This window comes from Corythoichthys intestinalis, chromosome 16, assembly GCF_030265065.1.
Source record: "Corythoichthys intestinalis isolate RoL2023-P3 chromosome 16, ASM3026506v1, whole genome shotgun sequence".
Classification (NCBI taxonomy): Eukaryota; Metazoa; Chordata; class Actinopteri; order Syngnathiformes; family Syngnathidae; genus Corythoichthys; species Corythoichthys intestinalis.
The window spans coordinates 28,977,149-28,996,988 of NC_080410.1; positions in this window are offsets into that span (position 1 = coordinate 28,977,149).

The following is a 19,840-nucleotide window of genomic DNA, read 5'->3' on the forward strand; positions in this document are numbered from 1 at the left end:
ATAAGGACGGATATTAGCAGCGAGTCGTTCCCCGGAGATAAAAGTCGGCAACGAGGGAGCATCAAAAAGTCTCTCCGTGTTTATCAGCGACGGGATTTAGAAGCCTTACCTTCACAATTCCATTCTTTTACACCCGTCCTTTATCCACCGTGATTTACTGCGCACGTGTGATGAATGAGCGCTCACGGCGAGGTGTCAGGGCCAGGGCTGCGACGGTGGGAGGCGACCACTCCTTCCCCCCGCCACTGCTTACACTTTCACCACCCCCCGCATTGCATTCTTTACCTTCCTGTCCCTGCGTCACACTGATTTATTCAAGCTATACCAATAGGGAGCTGGCAGCGGAAAGCGGAAATCTTGCTAGGTAGAACATGCCACCAGATTGGATGCTGAGCAGTGGGGATTAAGGGGATGTGTTCATCTTGGATCTTTTGTCCACGTATAAACTGTCCCAATACGAGAAAATGGCAGATGTTGCATCTGATTAGTAGTGTGAATTCATAAAGTGCCAACAACGTCACGATGTCGAAGAAGCTGTGTGATGTAAATTTGCTTAAACAAGCACCCTCTCGCCTCAGAATATATCAGATGTATGTATGTACGTTAAGCATTTTCCTCACTTAACCATGTTGTATTTTTATCCGTAGTGATGAAAAGAAAACACGATGCCCTTTAAAAAAAAAAATTGTAAATCTAAATATTGGGTGCATTGTTCTGATATTTTTGAAGGTGGAAAGAAAACATCCACATACATTTTGGTGATGATCAAGCAAAATTTTCACATGAAGTGTTTTTAACTGAAGATTCTTATATATGATAACAGATGGCAGCCACGGTGCTTTGAGTTTCAGGAAGATGTATTTGTGGTTTCTTTTTATGCAAAAAAAAAAAAAAAAATTCAGCTCATGATGGACAAATTATATTAACCCTTTAACACTGAATGTGTCGGCAGCGACGCGTTTACGCATATCGTCTTTGAAGCTTCGTCACGCTGTAATTACGTCACCCACGTGCCGCTGGTTTGTCTCGTTTGAAAGTGTGGAAGTTGATGTCCACACCAGTTTTTATTTGAAGTCAATCGGCCAAGAAAAACGGGAGATAATGTCATTTGAGTTTTATAGTTTTATTGCACTCATAAATATGCATTAAAACGCTGCATGGATCGTGTATCCATTTCCATATTTCCATCATTTCTTGTCCTTTTTCAAAACCGAAAGCAGCACAAAAGACTACATAGCCCAAGAGCCGTTGGGATGTCAAGAAGGACGAACTGAATGTGATCATTTTTAATAAATTTCCGAGCGAGGCGCCAACTATTGAAAGGGAGGCATGCGAAGCAAGCAACGGCCGATTGGTTTGAGCGAGCGACTTTGAAACGTGCAGAATAAATCTAAAACTACATTTAGCGCAAGCTAATGCATTATTTCATTAACTCAACGAACAAGATGAGCCGTATTTGTCGTTGTTTTCTTTGGATCAGTCGGTGTCTCGGCGAGTAGAAGTGACTGCAGCGCGCAAACGGCGAAAGAGTAGGCTGTGTGACGTTGTGTGTGACGCAGCTCCGTGACCTGTTCAAGAAGAAGCTTTATTGAGTGCGCAAAAAAAAAACAACAAAAAAAAAAACTATTGGGTCGCATGCCTGAAAAATTTGAATTGAACTGAACTACTTGTCAATATTTTTTTTAATACTTTTTTTAAAATGTTATATATATTTTTTTCTTCACTATAATCTTTTCAATTTTTATGTAGATGTGTGTTCGAGAAGCTTGATTGCATGGACGTATATACTTTTGATAAGGTGATGGGTACAACACCCAACTTCACAAAGAGATATCCTCCAAACCCTTTTTGTGTTAGATGATGTATATAATTTTTTTCTCACTATTTTGCACAGTATATAACCTGTTTTGACCATAGTATGTGTAAAGGCCAAAAACGCCTATGACCATACCTGCTGTTTGTGTTGAATAGTTAAACATAAAACTATTCAATCTTCAATTTTTTTCTATTGAATGTTTATCCTAACAAGTTGAATAAATATTATCAAGCTTAAAAACGGTTGGTCAAGCATGTTTGGTTGTCAATGGGACATCAACATTACAAATTTTGAAAAAATATTTTGGGATTTTTTTTTGTCTTTTTGGGTCCAAAATGTGGATTATAATAGGTCAGTGAAGAAAACAACAGTTTAGACATGAAGTTCAAGGTGTCCTGAAAAAAGGCCAACTTGGCCATTGTAAACAATTTTTTCTTTGAAATATAAAGGCAACATCAAATGCATGCAAATTCGGCCAAAATAGGCTTAGGTGTTAAAGGTTAAATAAATTATGCAGAATTTTTATGTATCCTCCCTAAGAGTGTAACGGTACATGTATTTGTATTGAACAGTTTCGGTACGTGGCGCTCGGTTCGGAACGGACGCGTACCGGACGAGTTTCTGACGTAATGTAACCCTTACTTTTCGAGGCTGTGAGTCGATCAGGTTACAGTTTCTTTGTGTAGATTATATTTAGTCCGTCTTCTCTACTATAATTAGGACCAACACGGTAGGACAGTATAACCCAGAAACGTCAATGGCGCGACAACGTGGCCGCTGCGAGAATGCAGTGAAACGCGGCCGTTAAAGTCAATCAGCCAATGCAAGCCAGTCACAGTGCGGCCGCGTGTTAGACGCGTCCCAGAAGCGGCTCAACGCGAAAAGAACGGCAGAGTTTATTATTTGACACGAGACGCGACCCTCCTGCATCAATACTACTACCGGTAGCTAGGATCAGGCAGACCGGAAGTCACTCGTGTAAAAATACGGTGGATCCGGTCGATTTTCAAACTAATATGAAATCGTAACCCACTTTTTGAGTCCATCAGATCTCTTGAGTGGTAGATCGGGGCACAGTTAACTTGTCTTTGTTGATTTACTGCTGTCTTCTCTGCTATAATAATAACCAACACGGCCCCGTGTTCAATACAAAACCCTCCTACCACAACAAAACAAGTAGGGACTAATATTCACATAGGAACTAAAGTTATACAACATAAAATATACAATACAGTATAAATGAATACTACATCACATTTGTAAAATATAAACACATAATAAAATAATAGCCAATTTAAATAAAACAAATTGAAATGAGGTAAAACACCTGTAATTAAATAATAAGAATAATACACAGATCCTGCTTACACAATTAAATTGATTAATTTCTGTGTGGCGCTTTAACTTGAGAAAATCCAGCAGAAAAGCTTTAGAAAACCGTTCATAAGAAAAAAAAAATGATTCATTGAGGCATTTCATTTGTAAAATACATGTTAAAATCTTTGTCATTTGGATTGCTTTTCTCTTTAGCACAGGACTTTTTTCTTCTTTCTTTCAGAAAGAAAGCTGACCAATACGCGGGGTCTGAAAGGCAAATTGTTGTTGGATTATCTTTAAATACCCGCTACTTTTTAAGCAGAATTCTAGCTTTGTATAGGCTAATGTTCCTATTGTTGAAAGGTGTGTATTAAACAACTAGCACATTTATATTTTGCATTTTGTTTTCTTACTGTACCGAAAATGAACCGAACCGTGACCTCAAAACTGAGGTACGTACCGAACCGAGATTTTTGTGTACCGTTACACCCTTAATCGTTCTGATATTTTTCAAGGTGGAAAGAAAACATCCACATACATTTTGGTGATAATCAAGCAAAGTTTTCACATGAAGTGTTTTTAACTGAAGATTCTTATATATGATAACAGATGGCGGCCACGGTGCTTTGAGTTTCAGAGAGATGCATTTGGGCTTTCTTTCCATGCAAAAAAATGCAGCTCATGATGGAGAAATTATATTAAATAAATTATGCAGATTTTTTATGTATCCTCCACCAATCAGATGTTTGAAACGGGAATATTTGATCGGAATTATGCCTGTGGGGCTGCCAACAATAGGAACTGTTTAACAACATCCAACTTTATTTGGGTGTTGAAAAACAGAATTAGCATTTCGTCTTTATTCCAACGAGCGTGACTGAGGGCAGCTGTCAGACTGATTGCGGAAATCGTGTCACACTTTTGCAAAAATGCCGCGACGGGGCCTCAGGGCTGAGACAGAAATCCCACTGTGGGTTTTAGTGGCAAACGAACAGAAAGCCCTTCGAGCATTTATTCCTGTAGGGCACCAGTGGAAATGACGGAGACGATTTTTAGGGCCTGTGCGAAGGACGCGTGAGAAGCGGTGCTGATGGGTCGCGCCTCGCCGCCTCCCCAAGTTTGTCCATTAAGACGAGATCAGTCGTGTGCGAACGCGCGCGAAGGACAAACGCGTCAAGGTCGCCTCTGCTTCACGTTTTCTCTTTTTCAATTAGTTTTTTTTCTTCTTGGCAGTGACAAACCGTCCATTTCAAGTTTGGCTCGAACACTGCGTCGGCGCACGTCAACATCACGCGTTTACCGCTAATGGTGCTTTCGGCGACCGAACCATTAGCTGTTACGGCAACCGGAGCACGAAGAACTGTGAGACGTGTCTGCCATTTAAGTTGATGGCGTGGGTGTGAATGGGCAAATGGGTGTTTACATAATATGAATGTGAATGGCTAGACAGATGTTTACAAGTGCGTGGCAGATATTTTCATTGCTTAATTGTGAAAGAAATGAAAGAAATCTACAAAATGTAAACAGTGTCACGTGAATGGACAGAATGAAGGCAAGTCAGTTGTGCACAGATGAATTGAATGGGTGGATTTATATTGAATTCAATCGTGGATACATAGTGGATCCAAAATTAACTCCAATCAGATTCTAAAGTTGACATTTTTTCCAAATTTGGTTCAAATGAAACAGATTCAAAAGTAAATTCAAATGCTGTTTACGAGGGCCTTTATAAACGGACTCATACTGGATTCCAAAGTGGAAGCAAAGTGGTGAAAACCATGAGTGGGTTAAAAATTGATTCAGATCAAATCCCTAGATTTACAGTCGAATGAAAAAAGTATCTGAACCTTTTGGAATTTCTCACATTTCTGGATAAAATCGCCATCATATGTGATCTGATCTTTGTCAAAATCACACAGATGAAAAGACCGTGTCTGCTTTAACTAAAACCACCCAAATATTTATAGGTTTTCATATTTTAATGAGGATAGTATGCAAATATTTACAGAAGGGGGAAAATAAGTAAGTGAACCCTCACATTTAATATTTTGTGCCCCCCCCCCCCCCCCCCTTTGGCAGCAATGACTTCAACCAGACGCTTCCTGTAGCTGCAGAACAGTCTGGCACATCGATCAGCACTAATCTTGGCCCATTCTTCTCTACAAAACTGCTGCAGTTCAGTCAGATTTCTGGCATGTCTGGAATGAATCGCTGTCTTTAGGTCATGCACAGCATCTCAATGGGGTTCAAGTCCAGACTTTGACTTGGCCACTCCAGCAAGTGTATTTTGTTCTTCTGAAACCATTCTGAAATTGATTTAATTCTGTGTTTTGGATTGTTGTCTTGTTGCAACATCCATCCTCTTTTAAGCTTCAAGTGTCTGACAGATGGCTTCAAGTTTTCCTACAAAACATCCTGATAAACTTTTGAATTAATTCCTCCATTAATGATTGAAAGTTGTCCAGGCCCTGAGGCAGCAAAACAGCCCCAAATCACGATGCTCCCTCCACCATGCTTCACGGTGGGGATGAGGTGTTGATGTTGGTGAGCTGTTCCATTTTTCCTCCACACATGACGTTGTGTGTTACTCCCAAACATTTCAATTTTGGTTCCATCAGTCCGCAAAATATTTTGAAAAAACGTCTGTGGAGTGTCCAAGCGCCTTTTTGCGAACATTAAACATGCAACAATGTTTTTAATAGACAGCAGTGGCTTCCTCCATGGATTTCTCCCATGAACACCATTTTTGGCCATAGTTTTACATATAGTTGATGTGTGCACAGACATAATCGACTGTGCCAGTGATTTCTGTAAGCCTTTAGCAGGCACTCTAGGGTTCTTTTTTTTACCTTTCTGAGTATTCTGCCCTGAACTATTGGCGTCATCTTTGGTGGATGGTCACTCCTTGGAAAAGAAGCAACAGTGCCAAACTCTCTCCATTTGAAGACAACTTTTCTGACTGTGGATTGATGAACATCCAGACTTTTAGAGATGGTTTTGTATTCTTTCCAAGCTTTATACAAATCAGCAATCCTTGATTGCAGGTCTTCACACAGCTCTTTTGATCGAGCCATGATGCACATGAGACAATGTTTCTCTTTCTTACCAGGTGTGTGTTTTATAGTGGGCAGGGCAGCTCACTCATCAGTGGTTGGGCACACACCTTACTTCAAATGTTTGGTAAAAATTGGTTTCATTTGCTGTTTAAGTCTGCTTCGGCAGAGGATTCACTTACTTATTTCACCCCCCTCCTTCTGTCATTGTTTGCATGCTATCCCCATTAAAATATGAAAACCTGTAAATGTTTGGGTGGTTTTAGTTAAAGCAGACACTGTATTTTTCTGTGTGATTTTGATTAAGATCAGATCACATTTGATGATGATTTTATGCAGAAATGCGAGATATTCCAGAAGTTTCAGATGCTTTTTCATTCCACTGTAAAGAGTGAATACAATGTGGATTGAAAGATTCAGAGTTGTTTAAGACTTATATTAAGAATGCATTCCAATGTACTCTAAACAGATTCCAAAGTTGATTCTAAGTTGATGATGAACTAATTCAATGCATCTTGAAAAGGGATTAAGAGGAATTCAGTCGGGAAATCAAACCGATTCACAAGAGGAATGAAAATGGGACACCGGCGTCGTTTAATTTTAATAATCGATGGATCTGTAGAAGGAGTGATCATGCTTCAGTGCCAATCGAATGATCGCTGTCAGACCTTCCCAGTCAAAATAGATTGGACGTCTATCGGCATCAGTGGCATCCAGTGAGTTATGTGACGTAATAAAACCTTGGCATCATCTTTGAATACAATATTGCACACAAAGCTCTAAAGCTAAAGTTAACGGATATGTTAGGAGACAAGCATCCAGTTATGATTTAGGAAAGGCTCATTTGGCACTCGGGGCTTCCTAAACACCCGATGACATTTTGCCGGCTGATTAGAGAAGCAGACACGCAGCGATACGGATTGCTTCATAACCAGAAAGCGGGCCAGCTGACGTGGGCTCGCCAGGTCTTGCCTGGATTGACGGTAATGTGCAAGTAATCAGCCTGTTCTGACCCACCTTGTCCTCTGCTGGGATTTATAGCAGCCAATTACTGATCTCTATTACCCGCCGCGCCCAAGGGGATGGAAATCAGACGCACGCGCCGGCCGTCTGGACGTCTGGCCGTCTGTCTGACGGGCCTTCGGTCTGTCCAGTTGACGGACTGAGTGACGATTTACTCGCGTCGTCCGTCTGCCTGATTGTTCGACTGACAGAATTTTTTTCAGTCAGTCAGACCGTTTTTCCATCTGTCTTCTATCATCATCTTCACTGGTTCTGTCTATCTGACTGTCCATGTCTGCCAGTCGACCAACCGATGAACCATATTGTCAAGTGTTGTCTGTCTGTCCTTCTGTCAGTGCATTCATCAGACTGACTGATCCAATGGTGAGACTGTCCAAGTGTACATGCATCTCTCAATCAGATCAACTGGACAACGGACAATTTAAATGTCGGTCTTTCTGTCCTTCCTTCTGTCAGACCGACCAACAGCCAGGAAAGTAACTGACCATCTTCCAAGCCATCAGTTCAACCACGAGGCAGACATATTTGTCTGTCTCTAAACCAGACAACTGGCAGACCGGATGGACTGTCAGTAAGGGTGTACGGTACATGTATTCGTATTGAACAGTTTCGGTACTTGGTACTCGGTTTGGAACGGAGGCGTACCGAACGAGTTTCTGACGTAATGTAACTCTTACTTTTCAAGGCTGTGAGTCGATCGGGTTAGAGTTTCTTTGTGTAGATTATATTTACTCCGTCTTCTCTATTATAATGAGGACCAATATGGTAGGACACTAAGAAACGTCAACGGCGCGACAACGTGGCCACCGCGAGAACGCAGTCAAACGCGGGCGTTAAAGTCAATCAGCCAATGCACAACAGTCACAGTGCGGCCGCGTGTTAGACGCATCCCAGAAGCGGCTCAACGCGATGCACGCGAAAAGAACAGTTTATTATTTGACGCAAGACGCGGTCCCCCTGCGTCACTCGTGCAAAATACGGTGGATCCGGTCGATTTTCAAAGTAATATGCAATCGTAACCCACTTTTTGAGTCCATCAGATCTCTTGAGTGGTAGATTGGGGCACAGTTGACTTGTCTTTGTTGATTTACAGTTGTCTTCTCTGCTATAATAATAACCAACACGGCCTTGTGTTCAATACAAAACCCTCCTACCACAACAAAACAAGTAGGAACTAATACTCACATAGGAACTAAAGTTATACAACATAAAATATTAGGGCTGTCAAAATTATCGCGTTAACGGGCGGTAATTAATTTTTATATTTAATCACATTAAAAAATTTGACGCAATTAACGCAAACAGATTAAAATGACAGCACAGTGAAACGTGTACTTGTGTTTTTCAGAGTTTTGTCGCCCTCTGCTGGCGCTTGGGTGCGACTGATTTTATAGGCTTTAGCACCCATGAGCATTGTGTAAGTAATTATTGACATCAACAATGGCGGGCTACTAGTTTATTTTTTGATTGAAAATTTTACAAATTTTATTAAAACGAAAACATTAAGAGGGTTTTAATATAACATTTCTATAAATTGTACTAACATTTATCTTTTAAGAACTACAAGTCTTTCTATCCATGGAATGCTTTAACAGAATGTTAATAATGGTAATGCCATCTTGTTGATTTATTATAATAAATATAAACATAAATATAAATATAATAAACAAATACAGTACTTATGTACCATATGTTGAATGTATATAACTATCTTGTGTCTTATCTTTTCATTCCAACAATAATTTACAGAAAAATATGGCATATTTTATAGATGGTTTGAATTGCGATAAATTAATTTTTAAGTCGTAATTAACTCGATTAAAAATTTTAATCGTTTGACACCCCTATAAAATATACAATATGAATAAATATTACATCACATTTGTAAAATACAAACACATAATAAAAGAAATACTAGCCCATTTGTATAAAATAAATTGAAATGAGATAAAACACCTGTAATTAAATAATAAGAATAATACACAGATCCTGCTTACACAATAAAATGTAATAATTTCTATGTGGCGCTTTAACTTGAGAAAATCCACCAAAAAAGATTTTGAAAACCGTTCATAAGAAAATAATTCATTGAGGCATTTCATTTGTAAAATACATGTTAAAATCTTTGTCAATGGGATTGCGTTTCTCTTTAGCACAGGAGTTTTTTCTTCTTTCTTTCCGAAAGAAAGCTGACTAATACACGGGGTCTGAAAGGCAAATTGTTGTTGGATTATTATCTTTAAATACCCGCTACTTTTTGAGTAGAATTCTAGCTTTGAAAAGGCTACTGTTCCTCTTGTTGAAAGCACAAAAGTGTGTAATAAACAACTAGCACATTTATATTTTGCATTTTGTTTTCTTACTGTACCGAAAATGAACCGAACCGTGACCTCAAAACCGAGGTACGTACCGAACCGAGATTTTTGTGTACTGTTACACCCCTAACTGTCAGTCATTTATTTTTATTGTCGGTCTCTTCATCTGTCAGTCGTTCCATCGCATTGAGTTACGGACAGACATTCTGACCAACAAAGTGGGTCAAAAACCTAAAATTTTAAAGTTTAAAGTGGACTAGAATCAACAAAATTGTTTGACAGCAAGTATAAGCATCAGTGTTCACGATAGCCAAGAAATCCAAAGAAAAAAGCTTCCTCGACAAGATGAATTGGTTCTCCTTGAATCAAAGCGCTATCCTCTTGATGTAAGCATCACGTGAGTCACCGCCGCTAATTCCCAGGAAGCGCACATGTTCCATGAAGAACTAAAAATAGCACTGTGATGGATCAGTGGGTTCCTCCAGACAGAGGAGACAAGACGCCACACTCCTCTGAAGCTCGTTTCCTATGTGCCCTCATCGCCCATCAATAATTATTCCCCATCATTTACACTTGGTTTGCTGCATTGGGGTGGGAAGCCTCAAACGAAGCTTTCCAGGGCCAAATGTGACAAAATTGGACCAAAATGCCCTCACAGTGAAGAAGAAAGTAGACAATCATGCTTAAATTGGACTACAATGTTCTGTATGTGGAGGAGAATCACCTCAACCAAAAAACAATATTTTCAAAGTGGGATAAAGTTTTCTCAAAATGGACAACAACACTTCCAAATGTGGAAAAACAATGCTCCCAAGTGAAATGCAATCTTACTAAATTTCAAACTAAGCATTCCCAAAGTGCACAACAATATTTCCTAACTACCTGAATGTTTTAAAGCGGATTACGGCCTTCGCAAAGTGGACCAGAAAGTCAAACAGACTTCTTTCAAGTGGAATATAATGTCCCCTAATTAGAAAACGATGCTATTAAGTTGACTTTAATGTTTCTAATATAGAGTTATGCTGCAATGTGCAATATAACGTTCCTAAAGTGGAACCGAATTCTCTAAATCGGACAGCAATACAGTGATCCCTCATTTTTCGCTGTTAATGGGGATCAGATTCCACCGCGATAAGTGAAAAACCGCCAAGTAGCACCGCCCTATAAAAAAATAATAATAAATATTTTTTAATATGTGTCTTCAATGTATTTATTCAGATTTAGCATCGAAAAGAGATACATATTAGGAGTGTGACAAAATATCGAAATGGTGACATATCGTGATACTTTGTATCCCAAAAGGTTATCGATATGCTCCTGCCAAGAATCGAGACATCGTTTTAAAAGTTGTCAATATCAAAAAATAAAAAGGAACCAACAAGATGCTACCAAAATCTTCCACCATAATAGTGTCTCAATTAACTCTAAGGCTGCATTGACGGTGAACGATGCCCAATCCATTTGGACTGGGGTTTTTTTGGCATTTGCAGGTCACTTGGTGCTCATTTTAGGGCATTCCCTGTTGAGTTTGAGTCACTGCCTATTCACTTGGGTGATTCCCAGGTCACTTCCTGTTCTGTAACTCAAAATCAACAGGAAGTGACCCATAAAATAACCCAATATCAACAGGAAGTAACTGAAACTCGACAGGAAAATGACCTTAAATGGCCCAAAATTACCTCATTGCCTGGCAAGGGCTGCCACTGACGGCCATAGACGTTCAATCCATTTCAAATGGATTGGACGTCTATAAGTGATAAACTCATTCCAGTTCACAGCAGTAGCTTGCTTTTCTGTCTATTATTCGTCAGAAAAATCATTCTAGGATATTCTACAAATGTATTGATAATCGTTGTATCGCCATATCGTCAGATCATCGTTATCGTGAGCTTTGTATCGCAAATCGTATCGTATCGTTGAGGTACCATGAGGTTCCCACTCCTAATACATATAAGACATGTTTTTTTCCCTATTTTTTTACCAAAGTATAATTAAAAAAATATATATGGCAGAAAAAACTCAGGTGACTTGAAGTTCCGCTCTGAGACCCCCAATTTTGCCAATTTTCAAAATTGTCCGGTATGCATGTGTGATACATCATTGGAAAGCTAAAAATCTAAATTTTCTGGGGGGGAGAAATTTTTTGAACAGGAGGGCATTTTAAAAATATATATATATAAATAAAAGCTTTTTTTTTTTTAAACAGCAAAACCTTATCTAAATAAGGTGAGAGCACGCGAGAGCAGAATTACAGACACCATGACTTTAACGAGATATTATCGCGTACTTACCTTGTTTCAATCCAAAAACTCCATAAAGTATGTATCACAGTGTCAAGATACAGCTGTGAATGTCCACAGCTGGATTTTTGGGGGATTTTATGGGTAAAACATTGTAATATAACAAGGGTCGTGATGCAGAAACCGCAGACATCAAGGAGTGGTCGAGATTTTCTTTTTCATATATTTATCCTTCTAGATTTTTTTTTTTCAGTTTTTCTTTGGATCAATTATTTATCATCGAACATATCGGAGAAAATGAGACAGTAACAAAAAAAAAAAAAAAAAAAAAAGGTAGATATCCGTGACTTTTTTACAGACACCATTTTTTTCATTGTGACGTCATTTGTTTGAAAATTTAAAGTGAGTGAATAATTTTTTCAAGTTTTTTTTTTTTTTTTTTTTAACGAAATATTAGACATCAATTAATGATTCTAAGCTAAAAATGACGGACGTTTTGAATAATATAATGACCTTCGTTTTATTGCTGGGTTGAAACAAAAGTGGTTGCGCGACGTCTGTAAACGGGGTTTTCAAAGGTAAAACAGATATGATATTTCGGAGGCTTAGTGCGCCATGTATCTGCTATGGCAGCACAGAGACATTGTTTTATCAAACACAACAGTTGTTTTGGCTTAAAATACAGCAGTTTCTTTTAAAGAGGAGTGCAAGAGCAGAAACTGCTTTTTCAGTCTTGTCTGTGTTTTCCGCCATATATATATATATATATATATATATATATATATATATATATATATATATACATACATATATACATATATACATATATATATATATATATATATACATTAACAAATGTTTTTTAAGCACCTCAAATGTAATAATTATGATAAGTTTTAAACATTTTACTGTCCCACCAATTTTTTTTTTTACAAAAATAAAGTACTGTAGTAGAAAAATGCTTTACTTTATTAAAATTAACTCCCAGCCATTTTTACCGGAGCAAGGCCCTTCGCTCCCGGCCGTTTTACTGGATTTTGACCGATTTTGCAAGGCCCACAGAAAAATCTGTTATATTGCAATATAAACATGGAACCCACCAAAAGAAAGATTACTCTCTTCTTTCAGCAGAAAAAAAGTTCATATATTTTTCCATTCTTTAGAAATAAGCATTAGAAAATAGCTTAGTTTGAGCATTTTTCCAATTTCTGAAAAAAAAAAAAAAACAGAGAAATTGAGCTTTTTGTGAACGTATCCATTTCAAACATAACTGACTTTAACACAGTTATGTTTACTTACGTCCCAAACATCTGAATAATGTTTTCCTTTGATAAAAAAAAACCAAACAACAAGACAAATAGAGCTTTTGATCGCAAAGTAACAATTCATTTAGATATAACTAACTGAAAGATGACGTTGCGTTGGTCGCGACAGCAGGTTAAACTTTTCCCTCATCGCCGCCTGTTTCAAAAAGAATTTAAGTCTCTGCGGGCTCTGCTCGCAAGCAGCACGGACTGTACGGCATCTAGTGGTCCCGGTCGTTCTACTCAGTCATACAGCGCCTGGCAACCCGGGCGTTCTACAGGTTGTTCTGCTCGGTCGTCCACCGCCTGTCATCCAATCGGTCGTCTTCCGCCCTCTCCCTGGCTTTGCGGCCGTTGAATAGGGTTGCAGGTCTTACCAAGTGCGCTACTGCCGTTCAGTGGCCAGTTTTATTGCTTTAAAATCGGTTTTGAGCTTTGTGCATTCTATCTGAGATACATGGGAATCTATAGATGCAGATTGTGAAAAATAACGCAAAAGACGTACAGTGAGGCAAATAAGTACTTAGTCAACGACTAATTGTGCAAGTTCTCCTACTTGAAAATATTAGAGAGGCCTGTAATTGTCAACGGGGTTAACCTCAACCATGAGAGACAATGTGGAAAAAAAAAAAAAAAAAAACAGAAAATCACATTGTTTGATTTTTAAAGAATTTATTTGCAAATCATGGTGGTAAATAAGTATTTGGTCAATACCAAAAATACTTTGTTATGTACCCTTTGTTGGCAATAACGGAGGCCAAACGTTTTCTGTAACTCTTCACAAGCTTTTCACACACTGTTGCTGGTATTTTGGCCCACTCCTCCATGTATATCTCCTCTAGAGCAGTGATGTTTTGGGGCTGTCGTTGGTCAACACGGACTTTCAACTCCCTCCTCACCCCGTGGCGTCAAAATGATAACAAGAACAGTGAGCAAAAATCCCAGAACCACACGGGGGGACCTAGTGAATGACCTACAGAGAGCTGGGACCACAGTAACAAAGGCTACTATCAGTAACACAATGCGCCGCCAGGGACTCAAATCCTGCACTACCAGAAGTGTCCCCCTGCTGAAGAAAGTACACATCCAGGTACGGTCTGCAGTTCGCTAGAGAGCATTTGGATAATCCAGAAGAGGACTGGGAGAATGTGTTAAGGTCAGATGAAACCAAAATAGAACTTTTTGGTAGAAACACAGGTTCTTTGGAGGAAAAAGAATACTGAATTGCACCATACCCACTGTGAAGTATGGGGGTGGAAACATGTTTTGGGGCTGTTTTTCTGCAAAGGGACCAGGACGACTGATCTGTGTAAAGCAGGGGTCCCCAAACTTTTTCCTGTGAGGGCCACATAACTTTTCCCTTCTCTGATGAGGGGCCGGGGTCAGTTTGTAACAGAAAAAGTGTGACGAGTGAGTGCCTAAATGTAAAAACACAATCAAATAACCCTTTCTGGATTCTTCACGGAACAAAAGTAAATAAATAATAACATAATATAATAATAATAATAATAATAATAAATAAAAATAAAACAATTAAATAGATAATAACCAAATAACCCTCTCTGAGTTCTTCACAGAAAAAGGCCAGGAAATAAATAACACTATTGAGAAGAAAAAAAAATCAAAATGCTCTCTGGTATTGTTCAGGGGGCCAAACTAAATGTGGAGGCGGGCCGTATAAAGGAAGAATGAATGGGGTCATGTATCGAGAGATTTTGAGTGAAAATCTCCTTCCATCAGCAAGGGCATTGAAGATGAGACATGGCTGGGTCTTTCAGCATGACAATGATCCCAAACACACAGCCAGGGCAACAAAGGAGTGGCTTCGTAAGAAGCATTTCAAGGTCCTGGAGTGGCCTAGCCAGTCTCCAGATCTCAACCCCATAGAAGAACCGTGGAGGGAGTTGAAAGTCCGTGTTGCCCAACGACAGCCCTAAAACATCACTGCTCTAGAGGAGATCTGCATGGAGGAATGGGCCAAAAAAACAGCAACATTGTGTGAAAAGCTTGTGAAGAGTTACAGAAAACGTTTGGCCTCCGTTATTGCCAACAAAGGGTACATAACAAAGTATTGAGATGAACTTTTGGTATTGACCAAATACTTATTTTCCACCATGATTTGCAAATAAATTCTTTAAAAATCCAACAATGTGATTTTCTGGGGGGTTTTCCACATTCTGTCTCTCATGGTTAAGGTTTACCCATGTTGACAATTACAGGCCTCTCTAATATTTTCAAGTGGGAGAACTTGCACAATTAGTGGTTGACTAAATACTTATTTGCCCCACTGTATAAATACGTTTTTGGGACACTGAAGCAATTAAAAATAGAGCGTATTTATACGTTTTGGGGAGCAAATGAGTTAAATGCTTCTGTTACCTCCCTTGGCTGTGACTGTGGAAATGACAAACTGCTCAGGATTACTTTTAATATATGTCGTTTATTGCCGCGAACACAGCATGTCCGGCTGCCTCTAATGTTGCCACACAAACATTCATTCCAGCGGGCGTGTTCCTTATCCCCTGCCCGCGCAATGTACCGACAGCCTGTCTGTTCCAATGCAGCACTTCATTGAATGAGTCTACTCAAATCCTCTCACTTACACGCAATGAGTTGCCCCAGCAACTGTTTAACAAGTAAACGATGATTGACGCATGTGGCGCTTTTGAAGCCCGTGACACTGGCAAGATTGAACACAAACATCTGTCAACATCATTAACTTTATTAAGCAACTCCAGTGCACGTACACTGCCTGTCTGGGGAAAAAAGATCAGGGAGAGGGGCGGCGGGAGGGAGCGAGAGTGAGACTAACCGATCGGCTCTGGACTGCTCATGTCATTTGTATTTTTTTTTTATTTTTATTTTTTTTTTAATAGAAAAAAATCCACGATGGTCTGAGGGCACAAAGTTTGAAGCACGAAGTAGCGAGGGATTACTGTATTCCCAAAGACTGAATTACACTACACAAACAGAGGAGCTTGTGAACAAAGTGAAAAATATTTTCAGATTACTCACCCAAAATGTCCCAAAGTGGACCAAAATGCATCAAAGTGTAAATGCTCCCCAAATGATGCTAAGTGGATAAATGCTGACACCATTCAACTGTAGAAAACATCAGGTGAACAGATAAAATTCAGTACCATTATTGAATTGAAGAACACAAATGTGCCACAACCCTTCCCAATTCTGCTCCGTCAAGATTCTTTCTACACAGCACGCCATTTTTATTTACGCCCACAGCATCTTTGCCAATTTGCTCCCATCTCCAAAGGAATTGGCGAAGGGGAGTAAACGAGGAGGGGGGCCAATGGGTGGCCTCACTCAGGTTCGGGGCAGGCGGGTCACGCGGGTTCATCGCCGCAATCACAACAGACGGCGGCGGCGCCTCATCGCCACCACATCCCATTCCGACGGCGTTCCGTCTGGACGGGAGAAGCCCCGTCGTGCATATTAGTGCCGAGAGGAAACGTTTGGTGGGGATGCGCCGACAACAGCTGCCCCCAAAACATAACCACCTGCATACAACAAAGGATTATGCATTATTATTCTATTGTAATTTGCTGAAGCTGACGAGCAATATTTCCTGACGCCAAACCATTCATCGATTCTGTGCTCGCAAAATGAACTTCAAAGTGGACCAGAATGTCCCTGAGTGGGACAACATTTGAAAATAATAAATAAAAAGAGGCTGGAATATTCTCACAGTAAAATGGAGGGTTCCTAGAGTGATTAGACTGTCATGATACGGCCTCTTAAATGTACCATTGGTCAGCCAAAATGCCCGAAAATTAGTTCAGAATACTCAAAAGTGGACAACAATGCATAAAAAGTGGAATAGACTGCTCTCTAGTGGATTACAGTGATTTCTGCCTGCCCTTCCAGTCGAATTGGGTTTGACGTCTCTCGCCGTCAGTGGCAGCCATTCAGTTAGCATTATACACTAATGTTTTGACTAATAGGTCACGTACACATAGCCGACTAAATGAGAGCAGATGTGAATGCGATGCACCGTGTCCTGACCTCCATTAGGAGGCGCTACGTGTCGATCGATAGGAGGCGCATCATCAACATGGTCGCCGCACCCCCTACGCTGACAGCTCCAAAAAACAATTTAAGTCGGGAGAGGCACGGACAGAGAGAGAAAGCCGTCCCTCGGACCCAGACAGAGCCCCGCCCATCAGGGAAGAGATGACAAGGGGACTGGCGGGGGTGAGGGTGGGTGGATGGGGTCTTGAATCTAAATGCTAATGGTTTCCACCCAGAGCCTCAACAACCTGAACACTCAGTTGCCAGACAGCAATTCCAACTTAACACAACATTTTATACCCCACAATGACGACCAGGACCCGGAATAATCCTCTATAAAAATATTTATTGTTTTCTATTATGTATTAAAGAAAGGATACTTTGAAAAGGTCTGGCAGACACGTAAAGAGGGAATGAGATAGAATTACAGTGCTTTAACGGACCAATGTGGATGGCCACAGAAAGGCCGAAAATGCCCCTAAAGTGGACTGGAATGTTACAAAAGTGGAGCAAACTACTGTAAAATTAGACTACAATGTTCCTACAACCCTCACAAAATGGTTCAGAATATAATAAAATGGAAACAACCAAACCTCTCCCAACCAAAAAAAAAAGACCAGAATCATCAGTATGTGGTTTAAATTGTTTAAAAATGGAACGGAATGTTACCAATTATTATCCAAATTCACCAAAAGCAGTCATATGTTCCCAAAGAACACCAGAATCCCCTTGCAGAAATTCATATTTCAAAAGTGGACAAGAATAATCACAGAATGGTCTGGAATGTTCCAAATATGGACCAAAGTGCCCATGAAAGTGGGTTAGGATGGTCCTAACATGATCCAGAATCCTCTCAAAAGGGGTCTACATTTTTTGAAGGGATCCAAGGATAGAGACCCCTCTTGATGTTTTCGAGTTCATACAGTTTGTAAAATTGGTAACACTTCATAATAACTATCCGTTTTACTAGTTAATAGATCATTAGTAAACTGTTGATAAATGATTTATTGTTGATTTGCGAAGTATTTGTTAACAGTTTGTTAAGCCTTTACAGGGTGTTCTTAACCTGAAACAGTTTGTGTAGAAACGTTTCAAGTTTTTGTGTGTAACGTTTGGCATTTCTATCTTTTCAGGATAAGAAATGCTGTTCACTTCAAAAGAAAAGGCATTTCGATAAGGCATTTTGCAGGCAGCGCTCATGTTGCACATGTATGAAAATCTGCCATAGAACCAACAAATATTTGTACTTTTCTTTGTATATTTAACCAATAAAACTTATGACCTTCAACATAAAGTGTATATTACTTAGTTTTATTAACATCCATCAACTACCATGGGCATTTAGAACGGGGTCAACCATATTGGAACACCCTGTAAACGCTTAACAAACTTAACAAATACTTCACAAATCAACAATAAATCATTTATCAACAGTTTACTAATGATCTATTAATTAGTAAAACGGATAGTTATTATCAAGTGTTACCGTAAAATTTAACTAGTAGGTCGGCAATGTTTTTGACGTTGCAGGCCGGTGACGACACATGGTTATGCTACCGGGCTTCCAGAGTATGACTCTAGTGCAGTACTTCTCAAATAGTGGGGCGGGCCTCCCCTGGGGGGCGCAGAGCAATGCTGGGGGTGGCGCATGTGATCTTGGGGAACATACTTTTTTACCGTACAAGAATAAAGTGTAATTGCACATCCACTCAGTGGGTGGCAGTGCCGCTCTCATTTTCAATGTGCGCGCAATATTTTTGAACCAAACGAGCACACAGCAAAGAGCAGTCGAGACATGAAAAGCTAAGACAAGGAAATATGACGAAGCGTATGTAGCATTTGGCGTTGACTTTTAGTACAGTGGTGAGAAGGAAAGGCCAGTCTGTTTATTTTGTCTTAAAGTGTTTGCAGCGGACAGCAGGAAAGATTTTTTTTATCCAAAACGTGCCGACTATTGCCAACAATCCTCCCGCTTTGTTAGTGTTACATCACTAAACCAGCGAGCACTGTCACCATCGTATAAGGTGGCATACCAAGTTGCTCAGTGCAAAATAACCCCATACCATAACAAAGGAGCTGATACTGCCTGCAGCAAAAATGAAAACTCGTGAGTTAATGTTGCTAATATTGATATTTTATTACATTTTATTTTTCAGTATCAAACGGTCCAAAAATGTATCCTGAGAGTATTTTTACAGTATGGATGTGGGTTTTTTTTTGTTTTGTTTTTATTTTCAAACACTTTTGTTAGTTGATCTATATTACTTTTTTTTTTTTTTTTTATATTAACAAGAACTCATTGTTATGCAGATGTGTACCTATAGCAATAAAAAAATTATATACAAATCATACTACAGTATATTTACAGTGGCGGCAGAGAGTTGGGGGAGCGCGGAATGTTTACGTCTTCCTGGGGGGGGAGGGGGGGGCATAACAGAAAATAATTGAGAAGCACTGTTCTAGTGACATACCGGTAAACATGTCATCTGTTTAACCCTTTCAATTTGACCCCGAGAGGAACGTTAATGAGCATGACAGCCCTGTCGATATTTCACAAAACGAGCAGCAAAAGCAAAATGAACAGGAAAGACGCGATGAGACAAGATGAGAGTAGGAAAAAAAAAACTTCTGCCAAAATGTGCTACACCGGCAAAACGTCTTACCAGAGGCAAATTTGACCCCCAAAATACTACTGTGCGCTTTCAGCTTGTTTTGTTTCGATGCATACAGACAGAACATACTAAAG